A 27,736-nucleotide genomic window follows, 5' to 3' on the forward strand; every position below is an offset into this window, starting at 1 on the left:
ACACTGTTCTTGCACATGTTCAGGATGTGTTCCCTGCTCTCTGCATTTCTCTTAGGCAGACACACTGGTCTTCCTCATCAGCAAGGATTTGAAGGGGAGAAACCCAGAGCTGTTAGGGGCTGTCCTGCACCTCTGCCTTGAAGTGCACAAGATATCAGGCATCCTGAAAGAAAACTCCTTTCACTGGATGAGACGGTAATTTTCATGTACTGAAAATGCCAAACTTAGAATCTGTTAGAACAGAACTGATGGTTTGGTTTGGTTTTGGGTTTGTTTTTTTTGCCACTGCTCTGACTAAATACTCTCTTGCAGCTGGCAAAACCCGTGGAACATTTTATGTGCAGTGCTCTGCTTTGTTACACCATGGCCAAATGGTTTATAGGACCTCACCTGACAAGCAATTTTACGAGCCTTCAGAGCTGAACCTTATAGCATACAAGATGGGTGGGGTTGCTTTTCCAGGAAATTTCTAATCCAAAACTGACAACAAAACCAGGTGTGAATAATACTTAGTAGAGTCTTAAAACTAAGCTCGTTAATTGCCCACAGGCCTGCAGTAATATTTGCTGAAGCAGGGTTGCTTAGGTAGCACTGGATTAATTTATGTCAAAAAAATTTTCTTGTACTTCCATTTATTCCAATATTAAGTGTTGATTCTACTGTCACTTTAGGTGGTAACTGATGGGTTTTCTTATTCCAGCCATTCTCCATGGGAAATAATCACAAAATGCAGTTTGATATTCCATGTTTGTACCACAGCTGATCCCTGAAGTTCAGAACAGGCAGCTAAGGATTTGCTAAGTGGGCAGAAGCACCTGAAGTTCAGAACAGGCAGCTAAGGATTTGCTAAGTGGGCAGAAGCACCTGTAGGTGAGAACAGTCACCAAAGGCTGTGTCTAACACCTGCTCCTGTGAGGCCCTTGCCAGAGTCTCTGTTGTGCTGACAGAAGGATCTAGGTGAAGATTGATTTTTAGCATTAATCATTGAATAAACCTTACACACACAAAGTGAAGCTGTACCAGCACAACCCCTAAAAAACCCCAGGCAGAGACAATAAAAGCTACAAAGTTAGTCTAGAAAAACTTAGAGAAAGAAGGAAGTCTTGTTAGCTCATCCAAAGGTTAAGTAAAATACCACTGTGTTATGTACAAGTACTCAGCTGGTGCTGTCAGTCATGGACTCTCGGCTGGGAAAATAAAAGACTGAAGAGGCAGCAGTTCCGTGCAGGATGTAATGAGCTGAGCTCAGGATGAGGAAGGGAGGGAAAGCCCCAACTTAAGGCATGTGTTCTGTTCTCCATCCCTCAAGTCCTGAAATCAGAACTGTTGCCTTAAATGTTTTATTACAGAGCTGAAATAGAAGTAGGTACTGTTGAGCCTAATTACAGAGGGAGGTTGTGTCCTACATTATGCAGGTAACAAGACTAAATAATTCATGGGCTTTGGCCCAAATGTTTGTGAAACGTAGAATTTTATTAGCAGCTAGATGGCAGATTCTTTTTCTATGCTTTTACCTTCTCAATGCAACATTTCTGTTTTCTGCTCCAGGCTTACCAGCCTCAATTCTGCAAGAAATAGCAATAAATACAATGCTAATTTTTCAGATTAATCATTTGCATATGTGGAGGAACTATTAAAATGTCTTCCTTTCTTATTTAAGCACAGATGACTGGAGTTGCATAGAGAATCAGGCCCTCAGATATGTCTGAGCCATTATCCACACACCCAGAATAGCTAGGACAAGTGCCTCAGAGAAGATTGTAAGAATCCCTGGAGTGGACAAGCATCAAATAACCTTGCTATATATAGGAATTTTCTTCCTAACCCTTCCACTAGAAGTTGGCTTACAATCCTGGCTGACTGAAATCCCTATTTTGTTGGTTTAGTTTTTGGTTTTATTTTGTTGACCTGATGATTTTTGAGCTTGGGAAGGTTAATGAGTCCTGCAGGCCACTTGGAAACTCTGTCAGAAGTCCACATTTTTCAGAAAAAGCTTCATTTTGTGTTTGCATTCGTTCTTCTTTCCTCCTGTGTTATGAGATATTTTAAAAAAACCCTCAAACCCTGATGTAGCTTATTCCCTCTATCTTTCTTGTTTTTATATCCTATGTCAGTCTACCACAACTGAGTATTTCTCTGAACTATGTAAATTTCTGTTCTCATTGTGGTAGATCTATCACCTGCATACTTAAGTTCCTTCTGCTTTTTATTACAACATTCAGAGAATTGATCGTGCTGTTGGTATAATTTATTTACTTATCCATACAGCTTGATGGTGAGAGGATTAGATTTGTTAATGGATCAGTAATTTCCTGACTCCAGTGACTCATATAAATCAAACAATAAATAAGTTAGCAGCTACAGAACAAAAATTTGCTGCCAACAGTTTTTAATTTCCTACACAAAAATACCCACATTTAATTTTATTGCATAGTGAAGAAGACTAAAAAGATAAAGCTGTTCCCCAAGGTAAAGTGAGAACAAGGAAGTTGTTTCCTTCATATTAATCTGTCTTTCTTTAAAATAAAATAAAAGCAATAAAAATAAATCAGTCAAATTTAATAAGCTTGTGCTGCTATTTCCTAGAAATTTTTGAGATCCTAGGAGCTGTTACAGAATCCAACAAACTGCTAACCTGAACCAGAGCCACTGATCAATAGCACTTTGAGGAGCTGCCCTATCTCCTAATGGATCTATGAAAAGTTAGCCCCTGATTTTCATTTGTGAATTTCTAATTTCTTATATGGAAATAAATAAAAAATATTCGATGAAGCCAAAGGATGAGGATGTGGAGAAACTCCATACAGGCTCCTGACCTTTATTTTCTGGTTTGCATTTCTCTCTGCAGCACTTTGTTGTGTAAGGAGGTATTATATATGCTAGGTATGTTAATGCAGGCAGCACAGCCAACCTGAGTGTATTAAGGGTAGAAATCACAAGGTCAGAAGTGCCAGTTGTACTAATTAGTGCAATCCTGACTAAGTACAGTTACATGACTTTATTTTTAATGAGTACAAGGATTATGGGAATTTAGATAGAACAATAATCTATTTTTATCCGGTATTTTGTAAGCTCAGAAGATGAATCAGGAATAAGCTGCATAGTAAGACAGGCCAGACCTGCAGCTAAATTATCAAAACTGCAGGAACAAAACATGCCTTACTTAGAGCACTGCATGGAAGTCTCCACGTTAGGGCAATAACCCTTACTGGGTATCAAAAGTATGTGTTACAGTGGCAACTGTTACAGTGGCACCCACCTCAGAAGTTAGTATGACAAAATTTGTTATTTTTTTTTAATACTTTGGAGTTTGCAAGTCAGGAGGGAGAGAAAATACATTTTGCTAGTGGTTAATCATAATTGCTGCATCATTTGCTATTGAAGGCTAAGAAGGCTGAAACTGTTAAAGGGAAACAAAAATAACAACAAAAAGGAGCTGTTGGGTGGGGTTTCTATAAGGAGTAGGAGCCAACTGACACATTTATGTAAAATATATGTTTTGTGTATGCAAAGGCTCTGCACTGGGATTTGCTTATTCTCTTTCCTTCCTTGTGCACTGGCTGCTGGTAATTAAATCAAACATCAAAGGCGGGGTCTCCTTCTTGCCAGGAAGACGTTTGCATTGCTGCAAAGCTGGAGGCAGACAAAATCAAATCAGTGGGAAAGTCAAAACAACTTCCTGCATCTTGGGAGATGGGAAAGGGGACACATGACATTTAAAGGATCATTAAATCAGAAAAGGATGGGGATAGAAAACTAGCTTGTTTCTCTCACTGGGCTCTCTCTAAATGCAGCCTAGCCTGGAACCTGCAACCCACTCAGGTTAAGTGGGTAAGCACAGCATTTGCACTTTGTCAGCTTTAAACCTGTCCTTGAAAGTGCCCAGGATTGGGTTCAAAAAAGTGAAGTGTGACTCTTTCTCCTGTCCTTACCGTAGCAAAACTTTTCATATTTTTTGCCACTGCTTTTATCTCCACCTAAGCAAAGCCACATGTATTTTTAGGATTACCAGATCTCATGCGCTTACCATCTCTTTGGATATATAATTCAACAAACTGGCATACTCTGGTAGGTCTTGGTACTCCAGCACAATTTCCAGAGAGCTGAAAAGATAATGAAGTGCACCCCACTATCCTACATGAGCTGGTTGAACCATCTGCAATACAAACATTGCTGTGGACATACTTTCTGGTGATTCAATTAATTGGGAAGGTAGGGTGAGTCATGGTATGCTGTAGGAATTTGTATTAACAGTTGATAATTTAGAATTTTTTAGATACTACCTTTGCAGATAGGACATAGAACAGTATTTTTCCTGTGTCAGAATGTGGCATTAATGTCAGAAAAACTTAACTGATTTAAATTGTGCTGCTCTTAGTCAAGTAAACTCTCATGATACTAAAAATCACTGGGTGATTTAACTTTTGGATTGCTATTTCATGCCCAGGATCCTGTTTTAGGTTGAAAACAAGTTTAAGAGCACCTGGAGAAACTAAAGTTTAATGAAAAGGATAAAATTAATGTTTTGGCTTGTACAAAGCTTTGGGCTGCTCATTTTTTTTTTGTTTTTTGCAGTTTAAGGATTTGCCATAAACAACTGCACAGACCATCCTGTCTTGACCTTGGGCAAATCCCAGTTTCCTTAAGATGATAAATCTCTCCTGAACATGTCCCAGATGCAAAATCCTTCCAGAAATTATCTGCTACAGCTAGAGAGAAACATACTTTTTTATCTAATTTCCACTTGAAGTCTTAAGAACATTTCTCAAACAACATCCTGTAGGTACCTGCTGCACCTGGATTGCTCAGTGCCTTTTTGTCTGGTAGTGCAGCCTGACAGTGTTGCCTCTCTTGCTGTGGTTCTGCAGAGGCTCAGCTACCTAAGTGCTTCAGGACATTATCTTTCCTGCAACTTGCATCACCAGTGGAAGTTTCCAGCACTGAAATGTTAAGAGTCCTTCATCCTCTCCAAAAGGAGATATATAAATAAGAGGATTATTACATCTGTGCTGAGATTTTTGGACTTGTTATATAAGATCTGTCAAACTGGTGCTGTCCTCAGTTTTCTCTGGTGATGCAGCAGGTTACTAACCATGTTGCATCCCCCTGATCCCTGGTAGGTATCAGGTGTTTGATAAACTGACTGTCAAAGAGATTTACTAGGAAGGCCTGGGCTTCTGTGGCATTGGCTTAGCGTTGATACCACTTGCTGTGCTGTGTTGTGCTGGCCCAAATAGGAATTTCTCAGGCCAAGATCTGTGGAATCATGAGCTTCTGCTCAAGCAGTGACTGAGATATTTTACAATGTTTCAGCTAAATAGCCAGTGAGATGCTGCTCTCTTCTCAGCCTTGCTTTCTCCCTGCCCACCTGTTGTCCCAGAGCTGGGTAAGAAGTCTTCTGACAACATTCCATCTGGACTTTTAGCTGAGTAATGGCTCACGCTTAAGCTTCAAATGATGAGAAAGCTCACTTATCTCAGGACTGCACCCTAAAAGAGAAAATAAAGAAGGTGCTTCCATCCAGCTGACCTACAAGAAAGAAAGATATTTAGAGATTGAATTTTGCTTTAACATTTAGGCAAAATTGGAGAGAAGAAGCAGTAAGTTCATATGTGTCAAAATTAAAAAGAAAAGTGGCATTTATAATGGTGAATAAACATGAGAGAGATGCACTACATTTTTGCACTGCACTAGAAAGTCTTCCAGCTTTATAAAACATGAATTCTTATATTTTTATTGGAGGGAGTGAATTACAAAGTAAATGCCTAAGGCTGCAGCTGGGCCAGATGATTGCTGACTGGAGTGAGATACCCTGTGGAAGCGAACTGCTCAAGCACAATATCCCAAACCCAGTTACATCTACATTGCTGGGTACTGTTTAAAACATAACCTGCAGTCCGTTCCTAGTGCTGCATGCAGTCCATGAAAAGCAGCCTCTGGAGCTACTTGCTCATAGCAGTGGCTCTCTTATCTGCAGTACTGGCTCTCCCAGGCTTCCCAAAGGATGGGAGCACTGGGTGTCATAATTCAGGATCATTTCCTGATTTATTTGTGCAGATGCAGAGCTTACCTCCTACACCTCTCAGTTTCTCTGCCAGTGATGACCACTACATTAAAAGTGTAGGTGGGTGTTCTGCCTTTCAGATGTTCCATCCAGAGTGTGGCTTATTGGTTTGGACAGGCTCTGATTTCAGTCTGTGTGACCACACCAGCCAAGAACCAAGGCAGCAGAGGGCTGACTAATAGTGCTCATTAGATCTCATGGCACTGCTTCAGGAGGTTTCCAAACAGAGCTAGAGGAGGGGAAGGAAAGTTCAATGAAAGAAACAGACTTTAGGACAAGGGTTTGGTGAGCTAAGCACTGAAGATGAAATTATGGGACAAGTCCTCAGCATTCACCCTGATGGGGGTTGGTTGTACAATACCCCACCTTGCCCTCTCTTGAGCAATTCCTTGTTAGGGGCTCATTATATCTATTACAAGTTGTCTCTTCCTGCCTTCTATTCTTTTCTGGTATAAACACCTTACTTCTAGCTTGTTCTTTCCAGAAAGCTGAAGAATTACTTGGCTGAAGCAGTTATTTTGAATATGAGACATAGGAAGCAGCATTGTAGACGTAATTATCATAGAATCATTAAGGCTGGAAAAGATCTTGTGTACTTACATACAGGCTTGTGATGGTTTAGTTAATTGGCTCAGGCATATGCAAGCATGCTTATTTAGCTTCCTCCTAGTGCACCAGTTGTAGTGTTGTAAGCACTGCCATGAACTGGTGCTGCTGTGTAGCTCTATGTATAGGCCAATTTCTCCCTTTTCTCTCCCAAATCCATTGCTGCAGGAGCAGCACCCCGAGTCCAGAGTTTTTATAATGGTGAAATAGCCTGTTCTGACAAATTGTATCAAGCTTTGAAAACAGATTAGCATAACCAAGCAGAGATTATTTCATGTTTACTTTCAGGAAAAATGAGAACAATGTCTTAACAAATCCAGGCTACCTGCTCCTGGGATCCATTTCCATGGGGGTGTCTGCTCATCCCTCTGATGCAATGTGTTAACAGGAACATTGATCCCTCTAAGCATATGCCTCTCATCCTTGTTGACAAATGCACACCAATAGATACTGTGGGTGATGCATCATTATGTAATTGTGCTTGTGGTGCAGACATTGAACCTCCCGTGACATTACAGATCCTGTATTAAAGACAGAAGCAGCTTTATCCTAAGTATTATTCCTGATGTGAACAGACCCAAACATGAGCAGATGCACTGCTACTACAAGCAATGTTAGGCAACTGTGACATTAATAATTTTCAATTTATAAATGGTGTCTTTTTTAATCTGTTAATAGAGAAAAACCAAATATTTGGGTTCTAAAGATTTTGTAGATTAACATCTGTGATGTATAGAGTTGGTATTAGATAACTATAAGATGTACATTAAGAAATGTATTTTGACCTTGACTACTCAGACTTTGATTATTCAACCCTTCCAGTTATTATAAAAGGGGTCAGGTCCTCTCGTGCCTACTAATTAAAATGAAAAGCTAAAATGTTCCAAATTTATCTGAAACCTCAAAACAAATTTAGTATATCAGCACAGAGAAATAGATTAAAAATGTGGGAAGGGGGGAGGGAGAAGAAAATTAATGTCCCAATTCATCAGAATGCTATTGATTTTGACACTGAAATGTTGGAGGCCATTTTAATATTTTAAGCAACACATGAAGCCTTGTGGTCACTCTACTGGACTGGTATTGGAAAAGACTTGGAAGAGATTCCCCTCTGGCTTACCAAGTCACTTTGCCTCCCTGTGCTTTAGTGTTCTGCTTTGAATAGCACTGACACAAACCTCATGCCCACCCAAATCAAAGCTAGCTCTTTTCTGCCAGCAAAATACACTGAATTAGCTTGTGGTGGGATCAGAGAGAAACCAGATTCTGTGATTCTGTCTAAAGTGAAACTACAGAGGATGGGTAATGGGTCAGCATTTTGCGCTGGATGTGACCAACATGACTTTCACCTCAGAAACACAGGACTAGCAACTCAATTTCAAGTGAGGTTGAAATTGGGGTCCTGCACCTTCTGGTATGTCTTCTAAGCTTACTCTTCTCTTCTGGATGTCCCATTCAACCACAAACTGTGTCCTCAGATCACCTAATCATAGAGACCTTATTTGCAGTCAGAATTACAATTGATTTTACTTTGATTATCACTCCAGTACACCAGCACTATTCAAACAATGAATATTAGACAACATCGCTATTTTTCACAGGCAGTTGAATCACAGACAGCAGCAATCTTCATCTGAATTTTTCATTTAAAAAATGAAATCTTTCATGACTAAGCTGTCTGTGTGAGCCACCAGGAGACAGGATTGATGGATATATCTCACAGGGACTGTGCAAAGTCAGTGATCTGAACCACTGAGAAGCCCAGAGCACATGGTCACACCCTTACTGAAGGTACTGAGTTAAAGCTGTCAGTTTAGGGCTGTGCAGGCCAGCACATCTTAAACAGAAGAATTCAGAGCCAGCTTTTGTTAATTAGGAGTAACATAATTATGTACTATATTTTTCCATTAAAGACATTAGGGAAGGCCTTTTGGCCTTCTGTATTCTTGTATTTTCTGGACTGAATAAGAAAAGATACAGTCTCCTCATCCAATCTTGGTGGAGTCATATCCATGTAGTTGCATTATAGCTGGTGTCTTTAGAGCTGTCAGCTTTCCTGGGTGCTCCTGTTAGTTTAGGTAAACCATACTCAAATAAAAAACTGAGCTTACCTATCACCTTGCTAGTGCTAGTGCTGTAAGCACAAACGCATGACACTGTAATTCTCCTAACAGAGTAAGATGTATTAAAATAGCTATCTGGACTGTCTGCAGTTAGCCAGGCCAAAGAACAGGCTTCTGCTCCTCCTATTACCTATGTGTCTTTCATCAGCCTGTGACTTAATGGAATACTGATCTTAAGGCCAAAAAGCTAAATTCAATTGTAAAAAGGACAGCTTTAGAATTAGGCTCAATACTTTATATTTTCAAGGCATTAGAAATGTAGTTTATCCATATGTGACATTTTTCCTTATGAAATTTTAGACAAAATTACAGTCTCCATTCACTCCAACATACTAGCAATTTTCAATAAAATATGCTGTAAGTATTATCCCCAAACAAAGGGGTTTGAAAATCTATAATGATTACATTAAGACATTAGGATATATTAAGATTATTAAATGCTTATCTAGAACATGAAAAAGAATTTAACCCTGTTGTGACAACATAGGGAAACTATCTTTAAAACATGAAAATGCCCTAAGCTAATTGTATTGCACTTTATTGCCATACAACAGCGGGTTGTCTGTGAGTCTTGATATTGCATTTCTATCCCACACATGAGGGGTGGGAGAAACATCCCCAGTTTCCTAAAAGGAAAAGATTTTTGTGGTTGATTCATCTGTTTTTACTCTGCCCCACAGATTTCATGCCTATTTGCCTATTTGCCATCTTCGGCTTCATTTAAATCCTGCAAGTGTGATCCTAAGAGGGTTTTTTACTGAAAAAAATAATAGCACATAAAGTAATATATAGAGGGCAGACTCCACAGCTTAACGACCCCCAGGTGAAAAAAAAAAAAGAATACAGGCATTTTATTTAACCTGGTCAGCTGGCCAGTCTGTGATGGCTGTGGTGACTGCAGCATGTGCTCTCCATACCCAGTGGGTGTTGCATGGAACATGCAGCAGAGCTTTTATTAAGGGAGGAGGAAACAGAATTCAGGAGGCAAAGAACTCAAATCTGTAGGAATCCAGCATTCCCCGGCTCTGTCACTCATAGAACAGCCCTAGAGGATTTATCTTCTACACTTCTTTGAGGAATAATTCTTGGCTTGTGCAATAAATTACTACAGGATAAAATGTATGAGAATATAAATAATGAAAGCATCTTGCTCTTCTGTGCTGCAGCTCATCAAAAGATCAAAATCTTGATCATTACCTGTCTCCTGAGAAGTTGGTAGCAGAGCTCGTTTCATTCCAGAGAAACAGAAGTGACACACAGCCCCTGTGCCTGCCTTGCCCATGGCCACACAGGAAACCAACAGGGAGGGTTTCAGTAAAAACAAACCACCCCATTTTTATCAGCAGCATGTGGGATAACTGATGTTCCTGTTGTCTATGCATAAAGCAAAGGAAGGACTTACTTGACTGTGTTCTGTTTGACTCCACCGAGATATTTGCTACCTGGAACTGGCAAACATTGTTTATTAGATCAGACCAGGTAGGTGGTATTGTTATTCTCGTAGAAGTTACATTTACAGAACTCTCCCAGAAACATTTTGTTTCCTGAAGCATTCCAAGTATCCTACTGATAAAAATCATAAAACTAATTGTTATGCATGATAGTTACTGAAATAAGCCTATACCAGCTATTCAGAGTGAAGTCAGAGATGAGGCTCCTATTGACTTAAATGGAGCTGAGACTTCGTGTTAATACCTTAGTAGAACATTAAGTTCTGATTTTACAAATTCAGCTGCTGAGACGTTAAAAGTTAAGGAAATTTCTTTCATCAGCTGGATAGGAACCTGTCCTTGCTTGCAATGCCTGTCCTCACACATCTTGGCATTTTTGCCATGTTTGGGTATCTTCAGTGACCAGCTCCAGCATCTGTCTTTAGCCTGGCTCTCCACAGGAAGGGCACAAACTCATTATGTCCAGCAGGTTGGGATCAAGGAGAGGCCATGTCCGAGTCACTGGCAGTGAGCCTGGAGCAGCTCTGTGCCATGCTTCCTGTGTGTAAATGCTTCAGGCTGAGGGGAATGCAGCTCTCTGCTGAGCAGGGATATCCGGCATGGCAGGAGCCAAGCTCCCACAAGGCAGGTTGAAATTGCATTTTATTTGAGAAATGGGAAGAGAAGTCCAAGGGAAGTGAAGTGGCTTTGACTGCAATATTAAAGAGACTGCTGCTCAGTTTTCTTCACCCTATGCCATTCATTATTTCAGAACTTTGCCCTCATTCTCAGGGTTGGAAGACCCAAATTACAATGTGGGAATTAATACATCAAATAATTGCAGACAGGAAGAGGATCCACTCCAATACTGTGTAGTGACTGTAGCCAGTTGTCTGTTTTATAATTATATTTGTCTCAGTACTATTCATTCTGCACTGATACCTGTGTTAGAAAGAAAGGAACTGCATATATTTTTAATTTAACCTGCACTCTTTTTTTCTAGTCATGTATACAGAATGCATCCTTCCACTGCCAGTTTCTTTTATGCATTTTAATTAGAAAGAGAGCCAGAAAGAAAATAATAAGCATTTTTGCCTAAGATATTCTACAATTTTAGCAAGATATTGGATCACACGAATTCCAAAAATTCATTCTAAATAAAATTAGTTTATGATTCTAGGCCTGACTCCTATTTAGAAGGAATTGCCCCTTCCCATGGACCTGTGTGCGTTATGTACTTTGAAGCCCCATGCTGATGGGGTTGTTCTGTTCCTCCAAGCTACAGCTGCTGTATCCAAAGGAGCCGAGTCCAAAGTTGCTGCTGTGTCTGGACAGCAGGGTATATGTGTGTGCATTGTGTATGGGGTTATCTGCTGCTCAGAGATTCCTTGTAACACCAAAACTTGGGGGGGGGGGGGAATGTGGGGTATGTGTGAAACAAGGACAGGATGACAATGTTCATAGCAGAAATACCTCACAGTAATGGCTGTCAACTCCATTACTGTCAAATTAATTCTGAATTGTTGCCCATCATACACTGCTTAGCTTGAGGGAAGTGAAATGGTGGCTTTGCCTCTGTGGCAGAAATGAGAGTAGCTCAGCTCCCTGAGGAGCCTTGCAGAGTGGCAAAGGAAATGTCAAATATCATTTGGTCAGAGAGCATTTTTAAAGTCCTCCAAGAAACAGTGCTTGCTCTATACACTTTATCTCCACTAGATATATGAAACAGAGGGAGCTCTTTGTTTAGGAAGTATCAGCTTTCAGACAAAGCTGGGGATGTTTGGAGTTGAGGCTATGTTTGGACTGAGACAATGTAATTTGATTTTACAGGCTAAATCTGCACCTCCAAGCAGATAAACTTCTGACTTGAGAGCAGCAAAGAACAGTAGATGCAAAATCAGACTAATAATAAGCATTATCAGGCTGAGTTTCTGGACCAACAGTTAACTTGGCATGTGACACCAGGCAGGTCCACAGCATTATCAGCACTCCTCCTCTAATCTGGCACAGTGAGAATCAGTGCAGCAGATCTTCTAGTCCAAATCAATCTCTATATTTGAACTCCTAGGCAACATCTCAACATGTTTACACACTCTGGTAAGTGTAAGCATGTAAGCATGACAAGGAGTGTTAAGGACCTGAATAAATGAAAAATTACCTATTTAGATGCCTAGTTAGAATTTAAATCCCCAAAGAAGTTTGTTTCTACCTTTGTAGTGCACATACTGTGTCCGGAGAAAGGAAAAGATAAGGACAGGCTGAAAACAAGGGAAACTGATCCTTCAGTAGACCTGAATAATTCCCTGGATGCTTTTCTGTTGAGCTACTGGTTCATTTAAATTTTTTTCCTTCCCTCACAAGAAAAGGTATACAGGAGCTTTTATTGAATCTCCAGGCTTACTAAATTGAAATTTTGTGGAAACACATTGAAGGAGACGCTGGGAAGGTGCAGTGTGAGTCTGTGAGCCAGGTAGGGATCTTGAGAAAGAAGCTGAGGGTGCTGAGGGAGTTGAATGTGACGCTCTTGTCTAGAAGGCACAACAAAGCTGAGTGCTACCAGACCTTTACATTAATACCAGAACTATCTTAGATGCATAAAGTGTGAGATAATGACAAGACCTTCTGATCTGTAATGTTACTGAGAATGCTACTGGTACAGGGAGAATTAAATGTTTAAGAGTTCTATACTGGGGGTGATCACACAAAACCTGGAGTCAAGCAACTGCTGCTGTCACTTAGGGCTTCACAGATTAATGGTCATTCTCCATCTTGCAAAGTGACCTTAAAATTGCAGTCAAAAAGTAACTTAGAAATTACAGTGACAGTCTGCACTAATTACTTACTCTGGGTACAAGTATTTTGCTATCCATGCATTCTGTGTGCCAGGCTAACAACAGCGCAAGATCCCAGCAGGTGCTGGGGAGAAAACAGGTGTAGCTGATGGGGTGATCTCAAGGAGAGAACAACCCCTGTTGCAAACTCGTCTGCCAGGGACTATTCAGGCTCGATGGATTTTGCCCTCTCCCTTGCTTTCTTCCCTGGGCTCACAGCGGTGGCCGTATGGCTCCCTGTGGCCAGAGGGAGAATTGCTTTTCCTGAGCAATTCCAGTGAGGATTTTATTTGTGGGGTCACTTTGACATAATTCTAGGAAGTGGCATTGTAACTTTTGACTTTTAAATGCTTCAGCCTTACCCATATAAAGCTTTGGAGCATGACTAATTAATACAATAATCACCTCTTGCAGAGAACACATTAACTCCCTGAACTCCCAGGACTTAGAGGATCAGAGAGAATGCTGGAAATCACTGAGAAATTGAATTAACAGATTCTCAGGATGGCAGCCAGTAAGGGACTTCATGCACTTGTGTGCGGAGGGATGAGCACCATGCCCCAGGGACTCAGGCAAAGCTGCTGTCTTCACTAGGATTACACCATGTGGGTACTTCCCTGAGGACGAAGAGGAATCAGGTCCAGAGAGCTTTGGAGCCCTGTATTTATTCAAACTAATATTCTGTGAATCAAATTATCTAAGAAACTAAACATGCATTTGACCACTTTTGACCACAAAAATGCTATTTTTAGCTGACATTGCAAACCTACATCAGGGTTGCATCTTTTTCTCACTGAAACTCTGCATCTATTTTCTAGAAAATTCCCCTATTTCTTCTGCTTTAATTCATCAGTGGTCTGCATGACTGCTCTCAAATTTTGATTCTCAGAGCCTGTTATGTCTCTTCATCCTTTTTAATGTTGCGATAAGCTTCTAACAGAAAGCCAGACAGAAGTAATCAGGGTTTTTGAAATTAGTTTTACTCAACAATACAAGTAATGTTTTCTTTCTGTTTTTAAGTAGAGAAAGAGAGGGCAATTACAGATCAATGTGATCAACAAAATTCGTTCCAATCTGGATTTTATTAAAGATTTCCAGGCTCCAAGATAAATACAAGATGATACTGAAATCACCAAAATGGAAGCAAAATAGTCTCAGATTCTGAGTTTCAGCCCCTCCAAAACTGAATGAAGTATCACATAAATCAGATTTCACATTCAGAAAGAGCAGTTCTCCATGGATTTAAGCACTTGTCACATACCACAATAATTGTAATCACCCTAATTTTACAGACTTTTGGGGACTGTAGACTGCCTGAGGTGTCAGCAGCCATTACCCTAAACTGTCTCAGGTATACAGTGGCTACAATGTATCACCCTACAGTGTAGCATTACTATAACATTCTGTCCCTTTCTCTCTTTCCAGAAGGATGGTAGCAATCTGGAAGGAAAAAAAACAAAACATAATCCAAAGCTGCACAGATGGTTGTGTAACAGCTGATAGGTAGCTGATAGGTAGCTGCAGTTGCTGATGAGTATTCTGGAGGTGGCAGACAGCAAGGGCAATGAAGAATTACTGACAGCATTTAAAGGGACTCTGCCGGGCCATGAAATAATACCAATAAAAGAAACACTGATCAATTTTTCCAGCAATAAGACAACTTAAATGGGGAAGAATTTCTCCCAAGGACAGGGACATCCTTCCTCCCTCCCTTCCTCCCTTCTTCCCTCTGCTTTGCAGAAGCTTTCAGAAATTATTACCCTGGAAACAGAAATGTCTTGCGTGTCTTGCAAAAGCTTTTTGCTGTGCCCTACTCTGAATAAGCTGTAGTGACTTGTAGGAAAGAGGTTGGATTGTGACAATAACCACAGTTCCCATCAAGTCATCTTCTGATGGAGTGCCAGTCACGTATCACTTCAAACTGCAGAAGGTACCTACTGTGGAGTTTGTTTGGCACAGGAAGGAGATCTGTGGTGTCCTTTAGGAAAAGCCTTGGCAAGCACCATGAGACCAAAACCATCAGCAAGTGGTTGTTCATACCCCAGAGTGCTGCTGGCTCAAGGCACAGTCAGCCAGACCAGAACTGCTTTTCATGTTTTCCAGTCATCCTTAGCAGTGGGTTTGGAATGTGGTGTAACAATCACATATGAATCTGACATAATGTTCTCTCAAACATTAAGCCCTTAATGACAAGGACTGGTGTCAGTTTAGTTATGTTAGGAGATTGTCCTCACTCAATTCAGAGTCATTCCTGATGCACTTAGCTTCTCTAGGCAGTCCTGCTCATTTTATGGGTGTCATCACTTTGTTTGAAGGTCCACTCTGTGCACAGACAAGTGAAGCATAGCCATAACCTGTAACTGAGTTCTGTTCCTATTGGGCATTTTCCCTAAGCACTCTGAGGTGCCTCTAATTTCTGATAGTGTAGTCCAGCCTTTCTAAGAAAGCCTGACAAAAGATAGCAAGATAAAAATACAGAACTATCCTCTATTGCAGTGACTTTTTTACCCCCTATTGGCTGTCACAAGACTGAGGGCAAATAATCCAACTGACAGGTAATTCCCCCAGAAAATCCTGAGATCTTCCATACAGCAGTTTCTCCCTCTGGTCCCAGATATTTCCAGGTAGCTTTTGACATTTTCTGTTGCTGGATTTGCTGAGTGCCAGAATAACTCCCCTTTGAACATGACAGGAACAGCTTCAGTGACCTGGAAAATCACAATCTGTTTCTTCTCCTCCACTTGGAAGATTAGCCTTGAACTTCCTGTGCTGCCACCAGCAGCTGAGTCTCATGTTGTGATAGGCACCACGAGCCACAGTGCTGTGACCTTAGTGCTGAGCCTGCCTGCTGCCTGTGGCTACACAGGAACTGCAAAAGTTCCCCTGTCTCTGATCATAGGTGTCCTTAGCTCGCTCACTGAAGTGCTCTGAGCCTGGTTTCCCAGTCACAGCTTCACACCTCTCCTCTGCAGTGAGGGTAATGTGTGTCTAGTCAGCACACCAGTGTGGGCTCTGAGGGGAAAAATCAGGCTATTGCTACAGGATGGCATTCAGAATCATGGGTGAAATATAGAAAAGGCAAATACACTGTGAGTATTGGAGGAGTCCTTCAGTAAAGGGCTGTGCTAGATTTAAGAGACAGCCTAAATTACTGCCACTAAAGGCAAACAAATCTTTTGTTGCAGAAATAAATAAATAAAATTATATGTATATACTTTTGGTCTTGAAATTTCCTTCTCAAGGTAGTTCTATTTAAACAAAATGTGAAGCAAAGGACAAGCTTTCATAAGCGTATTGGCTGTACCAGTCCTGCAATTGCTGTCTCTCTGCTTTCTCCTATTAATCTGAATGTATTGTGTCTGTCTTTTCCATAATGAGTTACACTCAGAAGCTGGTGCTGCCTAGGCAAGAGGTCATATTGATGTCATTAAGTGCCTTCCTGAAAGCCTCCTACAGAAATAAAGTTTAAAAGTTTTGAGAAAAAAGAACAGTGGCCACCTTGCTCTTTAAATACTTCTAACCACAGTGTTTGCTGATTGTTTCAAATCAGAACAGATGAAAATATTTAAACATACATGAGCATGAAAGCAAAATTTGCTAAAATGTATCTCTCAAATGTAAATGTTCTAGAGACATAGATGGGCCCTGCCTTACAGAAGGGATGTGATGAGGCAGTGAGTTCCTTAAAGAGTTATATGCAGCCAAGTTATTTCCCTTCTGTTATATCCATTAATGACAGTGTCCCTACAAGCCCCACTGCCCACCTCTTACTTGCTCATAAAGTTTAAACCAGAAAGAAACATGCTGCCATCTGTCTTAACTTTCTGATGAGAAGATTTCACCCTGCTAATATAGATACAACTTTGGTTAAAGTTTATCTTTCAAAAAGAAACAGTGTCCTGATCAGTAAGCATTAAAAAATCAGAGAACACCACATTAGTTGTCTGCTCCTCAATTTACTTGCTCAGTTAAAAATCTGTACCTTTCCCTCTAATCTGTCTGATTTCATCTTCCAAAAATCAGTTTGTGTTGCACCTTTCTCCATTTGTCTAAAAAGCTTGTAAGTACCATGCATTTTCTCCACATGAAAGCACTTACTCACTGTAACCACCTTACTGCAATACCAGTAGAACTGATTTCAGTTTTGTTTGAGAAAATACCACAGATCAATAACACATGTAGTTCAGGAAACAGTGGAGCTAATGAAGTTCATATTCCTGAGGATTTGTATCTCATAGTTAAATTCTCTAGCGTCTCAAGAGTACACAATAAGCAAGGTCTTCCCAGCAGTGAACCCACCCACCATCACTATCATCATCATCATTGTCATCCATGTGAACTCTGGTATAATAACATAGTTGAACACTTTGAGATGTTTCTTCCCTCTCTGCTGAGTTATTTTATTGGAATTTGTAGGACAGCAAGAGACATAGAGACTGAGAAATATATAGGTGATATGATCAGTTATGGTATATTTCCACAGGGAAACAAACAAACAAAAAAAATCAGTTTATGCAAAGAAAACATCAGCTTTTAAACCTTTGCAGTAGAAAATATCACTCCAGATGCTTCCATTTGAACTGTCTTGTTTTCAAAACCATTTTTTTGTTATTGTCATTGGGAAACCCACATACCAAGATCCTCACTAAAGGTATGGGTATTACACTTGTACAGCAGCTCCAAAGTTCAAATCTTCCTTGTTGAAAATCGGGAAGCCAGTTTCTTTTAATTTAAACTCAGGGACACCATGGAGTGCTGCACTATTATGTACTATATACCAGAATATTTGCTTTCTGAAAAAAATTTCTGTCTCCTCATCCTCTTCTACACACGGCCTTTATTTTCCTAATGTTCAGTTGCATCAGATATAACTGATATTCTTGGCTTAACAGTTTATTCATTCCTCAAAGCAAAGGATTGTTATGAGGTTTCTGTGTGTTTTTACAAGGAACTATAGGATATCATATACTTGCATTGTCAAGAGTACCAACAGTGACAAGTGTCTCTGTTAACATACTACTACAACTATTTATGGATCTTGCTCCATGGAAAATACTGTCTCTAGCCCATCTATCTCACACTGGTCACCTTTAACATTGCAAAATCTGACCATGTATTATGGCCAGTGCACAATTAAATGAAGCATTGCTATTTGAGATGTCTGGTATGAAAACCCATTCCTTCAGTATCTGCTACCAAAAACCACATGGGTATTCTACTTGCAATAGATGAGCACCATTTTCTCTTCCCCTTTTGCTACTAAGTAAGAAAAATGTAGGACTGATGAGGACTAAACTCTGTCGTTGTCCAAACAGAATAGGAATAGGGGGTCACACTGTGTCTCTGCTGGCATTGTTTTCTTTAAATATTAAAACATATGACCAGTTTTGGGGCTGAGAGATGGCAGCCATCTTGTGTGAAATGCATTTCATTACATGCCTTCTTCTGGTGTGTGCAGGTAGCACATGTTGTAAGGTATTTTATGTTCTGTTTCACAGCATCCTCCCTTGATAGCAGTGGATGTGAAACTTTGAAAGTTAGATTACAGATAGAACTACATGGAACAAGCCAAACCATGGTCTTCATAAGCAATATGTGGTGGCCAGAAATTTTAATTTCTGCTAAAAAATCTTCATGCCTCATTACATATAGAAGGCAGACTTGACCATTATAGATCATCAGAGCATCTCCCTTAAAGACAGGAATTTCCAGTTGCTCTCCCAATAGAACTAAGAGATGAAAGTATTAACATATTCTTATAATCCTTACTCTTGGTATTGGTGAGTGACTTCAAAATTTCTGAAACAACACTGTTAGATGACTTTACAATAAGAGGAGAAGTTCTTGCTGTCTTCCCGTCTGGCTCCTCCTATGAAGCCTCTTTCACTGGGGTTATTGGGAACATTTCTCATCTTCAGTTACATCAGGACTGGAACAGTGTCTCGTTAAGTTTGGGCTGATTTGTATTGAAGATTTTAGAAAATTGTGCCAAAAGGAGCTGGAACTCTCTTCCATTGTTATTTAATGGCCATACATAAATTACAGATTCGTGTTTCTGTAGTTTGCCTTACTTCAGAGACACTTTTTGCTATGTCTGACAGTGGTTGCTGTAGTTTAGATGGGAAAAAGGGTAATGGTATTGATGTGATTTGGGCTTGATGAGGTTTCTCAATAGATCAGGCTTTAAAATTTGTGCCTGAGGTTCTTCAGTAACTTAAAGAGGATGAGATATTTCAGAAATGGATGCTTTATCTTCTTGGAAAGCATGAGTAAGTGAGAAGCCTCATTGCAGAAAGTGCTTTCCAGCTGAGGTTTCATTGCTCTGAGCATTAAAATCTGCACAGAACTTTCCTCTGCCACCAGAGGTCATGCCCCTATTTTCCAGCATGCTGAAATCTTCCTCACTGTTCTTTTGGTGAACCTATGGCAGCACAGCATATCCCATTTCCTAAAAAGATACTTCCAACCTGGACTTAAACTGGCAGGGAGCTTCTGCCTGCTTCAGCAGGAATTTACCCAATTGTGCAAGCTGCTGGTAGACAGGACCTATTTTGTTTAGATGTAGCATTCACTCATATAAGAAGATAGAATTCTCTTAGACACAACACCAGTAAACTCAATGCACGTTTTTAATAAACATGGTCTTAACTAAGGACCTTTACAATCAATTTTGCACTTTGCTTGCAGAGTGATCTCACTTCAGCAGTCAGTCCTAGCCTACACTACTCTCTGCTGTAGCACAGTCAGACCCAGTAGCTTTGCCATGGCATTTAATAAAGATGTCAAAAAAAAAAAAAAATCATCAAGTTCAGATGCTTATCTGATACATATTGAAATTGATTAAGCACCTGTGCTAGACAATCATAAGAACACAGCTGAATTTACTGTAGAAGGAAATGTGAAATTCAAATTGGTATCACAAGAGAAGGGCAAAGGCTGAGATGGAATAGAAACAAACTAACTTTGATTTAACTGCTGCTTCTCCAATGGTTATATTCTCCTAGGAATAACCTACTCAACACTACAGGCTTGATTTTGTAGAAAGGAAACACACACATTACTTGCATATCAATCACACAACTCTAAGGTGTTTTTTAATCTTCCTAAATATTAAAAAAAAAACCAAACAGTAAATTTTGTCTCCATAACTGCAGAGGTTTTACTACTTAACTTACAAAAAGAAATGTAATAAAGGTAAGTTCAGCAAACCTCTTTTAGGATCATGAAAATTAAACTTTGTGAATCTTTTTAGCTAGTAAAAATTAATAAACTGAAAAATAAAATGACATTTCCTCCTCATCTAGGCTGTACCTCCTGCATATAGATGCATCTAGATGTAATCACATAATTCTAGGACTCTAACCAAGAATAATTAGAAATAATTATATCAATTTTCAACAAGTCATTTGAATATTTAATTGCACATATAGGAGAAATGAAACCTTCAGCAGAAGCAGATTGTAAATCCAATTTTTTTCCTTGGCTTTATCTGATAAGTGGGGATTTTTTGTTTTGTTTTTTCACTTATGGTTTTAGGAATTTTTACCATATACAGCACTGAAGTGTGATAAAGCTGAGACTGGTCTTCTGACCCAGAAACTCTCTCAGTATGGTACAAACCACAAAGTCTTAGAAACCCAGAGACACTGCAATTAAACTGAAATTAAAAAAAAAAAAAAAAAAGTATGGAAAAAGGACATGAAAAAGGATAGAGAAATCTTGGTTAACTGTGAAGCCAGCTTAAAAAGGAGCAAATATAGCTGCAAAAGAGAAAGTCTCCTTTATAGTCAGATGTCACAGCTCTTCTGTGAAGGCTCCAAACTGACTGATGTACTGACGTGGCTCATTTGCCATAGTCTCCAACTTTGTTACCTAAGATTCTATGCACCACTTTAAGTCTTCCTAGCCAGCTGTCATTGTCAAACAGTTCCCACAGAAAGCACAAAAAATCAAACAAAATATGTTTTGACAGACCAGCAAAATATAATCTGAACTATTGTGTCACCATGGTAGGAATGTCTCCTGAGTTCACACACTGAAGGTGGCTCAGAGAGGGACACTGCCCCATTCCTCTTGCGGGTGACCAGAAGCCTTGTGAGTATCAGCACTGTTAAAGCACTTCAGTTTCTCTTGCCAGCAGACACAAGGATGCACATTTGGTGTGCACACTTGGTGTCACTGCCACTGACTCATGCAGAGAATATACTTTTTGCTCCATTCATAATGGAGGTGCTAAGGTCCCTTTGGGGAATTCACCTGAGAGAGCAGGGGATGTAACCGAGAGCTCTGACCAAATGTCCCTGTACTGACAGTGCTGAACTTGTGGCTTGTGAGCTCAGTGTGACTCACCCAAACAATCCTGACAGAATCACAGAATGGTTTGAGTTGGAAGGGGGCTTAAAGATCATCCAGTTCCAACCTCCCCTGACATGGGCAGGGACACCTTTCATTAGATCAGGTTGCTCAGAGCTCCATCCATCCTGGCCTTGAACACATCCAGGGATGGGGCATCCACAGCTTCTCTGGGCAGCCTGTGCCAGTGCCTCACCACTGCCACACTGAAGAATATCTTCCCAATAGCTGTTCTAAACTTGCCTTTTTTCAGTTTAAAGCCACTTCCCCTTGTTCTGTCCCTATATTTTGTCAGTCCCTGAGTTTAGGAGAGAATCCCTTGTTTCATGGATCTCAAGGTCCTCAACATAACTGAAAAAAATAATTATTTTATAACTATATTCACATATATTATATGTGAATTATTATATATATAATAACTATATTCACATATATTAAAATGTTGTTATTTATACACTCAAACAAAAAATCTGTAAGAAATCCTTCCCTCTCCCACCTTAAAAGTCACTGACTGCAAAACAGAATGTCAGACTTAAGAAACAAGCAGCCCAGATTCCCCTGTGAGTTTGAGTCCACAGATACAAATCCTTGCCATCTGAAGTGGTCTCACAATCTGATTGTTACAACTGTAGCTTACACTTTCCTGAGTGCAAGGCAAGGCAAGGTGACACAGATTCTTGCAGGACTCCTCTGTCTCCTTTGTGGACACTGGCCTTTCACAGCACAATTTTCTGCACACTACTGAGGCACATGACAAATTTTTGATTTAAAAACATTTGGATTTAGGAAACCCACAGAGTTTTTGTGGATTTTATGCAGTGTAAGTGCTTCATTTACTATATACTTTCCTGAAAACATAGGTTGTCAACATAAAAATGCCAGAAAGCTTTCTTTCATTTTTGTTCCTCCTACTCTTGTAATTCTCTCTTTTATTTATAAAGCCTTCCACTGATGCGTACAACAATTTATTTCAAAGCTTAATAAGAGAGACAGCACAGTGGAAAAGACTCTTTAACCAGAGGACTCTGAGAGGCAGAGTAACAGAAGGATGAATATCAGTCTTTGTTTACTGGAAACAAATAAAACCCTGGTGACAGTCTCCCTGACACTGCTCTGCCACTTGTGGAAGCAAGGAGAATAGTCCTTAGCTAAGTACATAATTTTGTTAAAAATGTAAAAGGCAAAATACTGCACAGAGTGCATAAAATGTCAGTGATTTTCCCAAGCTGTCACAATTCCTAACATTTCCCTGGCTACAATTTATCTCAGAATTTTGGTGACAGGATAATCAGCACAACATTTCAAATCTTAAAAAAATATTTCACGATCTCAAGCCACTTCTTTCTTCCAATAATTTTTTATGTCAGTATTTTCAACTTTATCACCATGTGATTGAAAATGAAGGCCTCTTGCCCCAGGACACTTGTTAGAGCTCTCAGCAAAGGTAGGTGACTACATTTGCTATGTTCCCAGAGGCTCTCCATACTACCACACTTTCTTAGGACCATCCTTTCCAAGAAAGATGCTGCATTCAGGGAAAGCTGGAGCTGCACATCATTTTGCAGGTGTGATGACCTGGGAGAGAACCTGGAAGAGATTCTGCCATCATTGCTCATGATGCAACTTCAATGTGAATTCTGTGCATTTTTCTCCCACAGGAGAAACAAGGTAGGGAGGAATTGTATTACTGGGATTATGTCTACATGGGTTTGTAGACATTGGGAGTTAAAGAAATAGTGACTGAACTGGTAATGAAAATATCTGGGACAATAATGGTGCACGGAAATCTGGTGATGGCTACACTTGAAAAATTTTCTCCCAATATATTTGAGGGGATTGTAAGTACAAATGAATTAATGGAAAAACATTTGAGACTGGCTGTTCCACAATAAGAAACTCCAATATTGTTGCTTTTTAAAAAATCAGGCAGCTCAAGTAAGCAAAATATTTACTTACTGTATCACTTAAAGCATTTTTTGAGGATTTTGAGAGCTCCTAGACATGAATTTTAATCTGGAAGGTTTCCCTTTCAAAAGAGGATAAATTGAGGCACAGATCCTAAACTTGTCCGCTTTCCTAGGATGGACTTAGTAAGCCAACAGAAATCATGGATTATCATACTAGAACCCTTCCTTAGAGACAATTCCAATTCTTTAAATTTTGACTTATTAAGGATTTCAGGACACTCTGTAATTTCACTTTTGAAGTTCTATACACATTGAATAATCAGTCTTTAATCAGTTTAAATTAAGTTTAAATAGTGGCCTTAAAGATCAATTCAAGCACTTTCTGTTCTTAAGGTTAATGAATACTATTTTGAAAATTAGCATATATATGAAGACATATATAACATATAGGGCTGTTAGTTTCATTACAGGAAAGAGAGCTAAGTAATTGCATGCTTTCAAAATGTTCAGCTGTGCACTGTACTTAAATATTACTTTACAGAACATAAGGAATGGATAATAACCTGGAGTTAGTAGAATTCATATGCTCCCCTCTGAATGTAAAAGTGTGTCTTTTCTCCTCAGTCTCTTCCTCATTGATTCCTATCCTCTTAGCTTGTCAATTTTACAGTCCTTTGTGTAAAGACTTGACCTGCTGATGAATTTATTTCAGGTGGGTTTATGTTTTCCTCACCTGGATGGTTTGAAATGCAAAACATTCAAAGTACAGCTACTGCAACAAACTCCCTCAGTGGAGCTTGCCTTGCTGCACACATTGCTCTTGGAGTCTCACTCACCTTTGAATTCAAACATCACAAAAGATGAAAAATAGCATGGTCTCAAGTGCTATAATTAATGCTGCTAAATTTTGCTCCTTTGCTGTCCTGTCCATGGCTGTGTTGTGCAGAATTTCTTCAATTAACATGTTGTTTCTCTCACAAAGCAATAGGGGGAAATTTTATCCTCTGGTACTTTTTAGAGTGTTTCTCTCTAGTATCCCGGTATTTTATATGTTTTTGTTGATCCTGTGTATGATTTTGTTGTTAAGTCAGTAACTATAACATTACCAAAAAATTATGTCATCTGTGCACAGCAGTCCTGGGTGAATGTAAAAAGTCTGGGCATGGACCAAATGGGAGAAAGGGAGGGGGAAAACCCCATGTGCATAAAGACATGTAAGGACAAATGCAATTGAACATTAAAACACCAAACTATTTCTGTGCTGAAAATGAACTCAAATAAAGCAGTCATTGTCTCAGTCACTCCAGTATTTATGAGTCCCCTTGTTGTCATATAAAAATATTTCTAGGATCTCTTACCTGTCTAATATTGAATACCCAGTTCCTCCTTTTTTTTCTAGAAGACTTTGGCACATTTCTGAGATCCTGGACTATGACTTTACATGTCTTTCACCTCTTTGAAAAGGAAAAAACTCAACATTTTTATCAGCTTTTTTTCTAATTATTTTTATAAACTGTGTTTATTTTTCATTATTAATCATTTTTATGGTTTTATTTTCAGTACTTTTCCTATTGAGCTTATTTTCACTTTCTGAACCTGTGCAATCTTATCTGATTGGAAAACAAAAAAAAAGCTGCCAGAAACATAAGTTAATTTCCTTCAGTACTTTACCACACTTTTTTTTGCTGTCAATCTGTGCAATTATATTGTGTTGGACTTTCACAGCAAAGTGTTACACATTTATTTTTACCTATTTCCACATGCAAAAAAGAAAATATCTTAAGAGAAATATCAAATTGCCTACCATACTATTTATCTTCAGCACTTAATATTTTGTCAGATAACTAGGTCCTGGAAAACGAGGAAAATGTACTCCTTACAGCACAAATGACAGATGTCATCAAAACTGAAAAACTTCAGTGGGCAACTACCAAAGAGTACTTTTATTTTGTTTCAGTTCTGGGAAATAATTTGTGAAACTTGGTGTTAAAAAACAAAACAAAACAAAAAACAAAAACAAAACAAAACCAAAACCAGCAGAATATAATATTAGAAGCAATATTATAATAATATTATAACAATATAATTAATAATATAATAGTATTGTATTATAATATTGTTAATATATATTATAGATTATTACACATTATATATAATACATTATATATTGTATATAATAATATAATATATATTATATATAGAAATATATTTTTATATACTATTTATCATTATATATTATATATATAATATAATATAACAATATTATTATATAATTATAAATATGTTATTGAGAACTATTTGGTAGCTTTTGAGGGCCTGAAGTCAGCACATGTATTTTCAGGACTAGAAATCTGAGAGCTGCTCCTGAACTAGAGACCAAAATTTAAAACACAATACATGAAAAAAGAGGCCCTCATTTCAAACTTGATATGTATTTTTGGAATTATTCATGTCTGGGTTCACTTGTCCATATATAAAAGGAAAAAAAATCTTACAATTTTTCTAAGTGTGAAAATCAGAAAGAAAGAAAATGGAGGGCCTGTTAAAAATTGTAATGACCACTTTTAGAAATGCATTTTTCTCAAAATTATCCAGCCCTTAATAAGTATAATAAAAAAATAAAATGACTCTGCTGCTGGCTTTTGAAGCATGAAATTTTGACATTTCTCTGATTCAAACCAACATTTCTAAAGAAACGTTTCAGACATCCCTAGACAAAACATAGTATTGAAATCCTAATATATTTCTTTTGAAACATAAATAGAAAGGCTCCCATTGATAGCAGTGGGAATGCACGATGACCTTTTGCTAATTTGAAAGTACAGAAGTTTGAAATGGAGATATTTGAAACCAGTAATGAAGCTTACAGCCTGAATAATACATACTGTACTGCCTGTCATTTTTATTGTGTAGTGCCATAATTTATTCACTATGCTAATGGTGCAGGTGAGGATTTCCTTTCAAGCTAATTGAAATCAGTAATGAACACAAACCCTTTAGATCACCCTGTTACTCATTAATTACAAAACTGGAATGTCTTTACATTGTAGAATCCATTTGCTCATTTTTTCCTGTAATGGTAATACACTCTCCACAGATAGAAGTCTATAAAATTTTTATAATGGACAGCAGGAGTTTTTGTGCCTCCTGATGATAAAAGTAAAGGTTTCAATTTTTCTGAAGAGTAATAGAAGAATATTTCATAAGTATTCAGCCATAGCATGACACCTACTCAAACCTATTTCAAAGCCGAAACAAAATTGGGAAATAATTGAGACCATGTGGAGATGCAAAATGAGGAGCTACTCTGTCCTGTTGCTAAATTTCTAGGTCAGGACATACTACTGTTCCTTTTCACACCTGATTCAGGAAAGGTGTCCCTGCCCATGGCAGGGGGTTGGAACAAGATGATCTTCAGGGTCCCTTCCACCCCAGGCCATGATGATTCTATATTATTATGTTATAATGCTTTGCTGAAGGAGGTCCTGTTTCAGTCACAGCTGCAGCTACATGGATAGAGATTAAATTGAATGCAGAACTGCACCTTGGCCTCATTCCTTATCATAAATAATGCTAGAAAATACACTGTATTGTTCTTAAAATGTATATAATGACATTAGTATCCTGTGGCGTTACTCAGTGCCATTTCATGTAACCACAGTATTTGCTGGCTCAGCGTTTGGATGTGGACCCACAGTTTGCCGTTTCCAAATTTTATGTTTTAAGCCATTATATTTTTTTGTTTTGTGCATGATGTAGCATGGGTGTTCCTATGTGGTGGGACAGGAGAGCTTCCATGACTTTGACAGTTTTTCATGAGCGATTTTTTAAATAACTATGAGAAATTTTTTGCACTGGTTTTAAAGGACGATTTTCACAGAACGTGCTGAGTTGGAAGAGACCCACAAGGATCATTGAGTTCAACTCCTGGCCCTGCACAGGACATCCCAAGAGTCACACCATGTGCATGACAGCATTGTCCAAATACTTCTTGAGCTCTGTCAGGCTGGCGCTGTGACCACTTCCCTGGGGAGCCTGTGTCAGTGCCCAGCCACCCTCTGGCTGAAGAGCCTTCTTGTAATATACAACTAAATCCAACTTCTAATATCCAACTTCTAATATCCAGCTTCAAATATCCAAGCTTCAGGGCATTCCCTCGGGTCCTGTCAGTGTCACCATAGAGATCAGCACCTACCCCTACTCTTCCCCTCACGAAGAAGTTGTAGACTGCAATAAATCCAGACTAGATTTACATAATTTTAAACAGCTTAAGGTTATTTTAGCATTTCTGAATAGCAAAAAACTCTGCTCAAAGACGTTCCAGCTTTCTGGCATTCTATCCAATAGATGTAAGCATTTCAGGATAGGTGATGACTGTTATTTTTAATGGCAAAAACCCGCCCCTTCCTAGAAGCTCTGAATA

The 27,736-nt window shown here is 39.0% G+C and overlaps 1 pseudogene; it reads right to left on the reverse strand.

The window, feature by feature from the left end:
• LOC106628194 (uncharacterized) overlaps positions 1-27,736 on the reverse strand; it is a 30,207-nt pseudogene that overhangs the window by 2,139 nt on the left and 332 nt on the right.

The sequence above is a fragment of the Pseudopodoces humilis genome, chromosome 3, assembly GCF_049639895.1.
Source record: "Pseudopodoces humilis isolate 2021_Gansu_Grassland_sample_001 chromosome 3, ASM4963989v1, whole genome shotgun sequence".
Taxonomy (NCBI): domain Eukaryota; kingdom Metazoa; phylum Chordata; class Aves; order Passeriformes; family Paridae; genus Pseudopodoces; species Pseudopodoces humilis.